Genomic DNA, 1,580 nt, shown 5'->3' with positions numbered 1-1,580 from the left:
TTATTTTAAATTTTTAAAAAATATCTTTTTATTTTATTGAATCACCATGTGGAAAGTTACAAAGTTCTCAGGCTTATGTCTCAGTTATACAATGTTCGAACACCCGTCCCTTCACCAGTGCCCATATCCCACCACCAAAAACCCCAGTATAGCTCCCACCCCCCTGCCCCCTCATCCCCCCACCCCGCCCCCCAGGCTAGGATTGTTTTGGTTGAGTAATTCTCAGCATCACTGGGCCCAAATAGCACTGCATCCTCACTGGGAAGCATCAGCCAGGAATCCCAGATGGAGCACCCTGAGAACTGGCAGGGAGGACCAGAAAATAAAGGTTTCTGATTGGGAAGCACTCAAAGGAAACATTTAGGGTTTCAAAGGTGAATTATTCTTGTCCTCGGAGGAGTAAAGTATATTTTAAGATGGAAGCATTCTCACATCAAGGCTATTTTCTTGTAGTTTCTCCTTAGAAGAAGCAGAAAAATCAGTCACTACCTTTAATGACCCTCTCAATCACTAACTATTGTCTGCAAAAAAGCTCAGAGAATGAAAGAAACACAGATATCAGCCATCACAGTCAATGGTTTCATTTAGAGTTTATGTTGTAAGGAGCTACAGCTGTCTATAATAACACAATAGTATGTAGTAAATATTATGTTATCATTTAAATAGTGAAAAGCCAAGAGCGTCATGCTTTCTAAGATATTTCAACTTACACATCACCAGAACTTGCCAAGACATTCAAATACAAGTTGCAGAAAGAAAGGTTTGACAATTGTTGTAAAATTGAAGACATGAAAATCAAGGTTGAAAATGTTTCACTTCAAATTTCGTTTGCATGACTTGATACCTAGAACTTCCTATGGAAAATACAGTGATTAGATGTGGCTATTACAGAGAAAATGAAGCACCAGACAGGACAGGGTGTCATGATCCATAGTTTGCTTCATCAAATGCTTTTCTAGCCTGTCCTATTTCTTCATTCGTAGTCAGCCAGTCTTCCACCCTAGCAAGCCTCCTTGGGCCCTTTCGTACCAAGAGGAGAATATCTTCCACTTGGACTCAGTCTTGTCTTCCAGTGGACATCGCTGTGTGTGTCATTTCACTGATGAACTCTATGACAAGGTCTTCAAGAATACCCCCTGATTCTGTATAAGGATTCGGGTCATCCCCAAACCCATACATCATACATCGTAATTCTTTGGAAAACAGTCCCTTTCTTTGACCCTGTCTACCTTCAGCACCTCTTTCAATTTCTTCATTTTCTTCCTCCAAAGTAGAGTCTTCCTCATCCTCGGCCATAGCAACTGCCCGCCCGCCCAGACCAAGTATCTGCACCCCACATCTGGTGCTTCGACTCCTTCCTCAGTCCATTGAATTATTTTTCTGGCTCAGTATTTTTGTTATATATGATCTGAAACTGTAGGATTGTTGGTAGTATTTTTTCAAGATCAAGTTCCCCTTGATCTTAGTGTATAGGGAATTGAAAAAATCTAAATGGGTGCTTTAAAAATTATTATAGTAGGGTCACGTTTACAATGGTGTTGACATTTATGGCCCTGGTGTACCTCGCCTCAGCAACAGCC

General features: G+C 40.9%; 1 pseudogene; it reads right to left on the bottom strand.

Moving 5' to 3' along the window:
- Positions 1-921: 921 nt before the first annotated feature.
- On the bottom strand, positions 922-1,296 carry LOC101550640 (transcription initiation factor TFIID subunit 13-like; annotated as a pseudogene).
- Between the last annotated feature and the right edge of the window lie 284 nt (positions 1,297-1,580).

The sequence above is a fragment of the Sorex araneus genome, chromosome 8, assembly GCF_027595985.1.
Source record: "Sorex araneus isolate mSorAra2 chromosome 8, mSorAra2.pri, whole genome shotgun sequence".
NCBI lineage: Eukaryota > Metazoa > Chordata > Mammalia > Eulipotyphla > Soricidae > Sorex > Sorex araneus.
The sequence above is the reverse complement of the archived record's forward strand: the minus strand, read 5'-3'. Positions and strand labels throughout refer to the sequence as shown.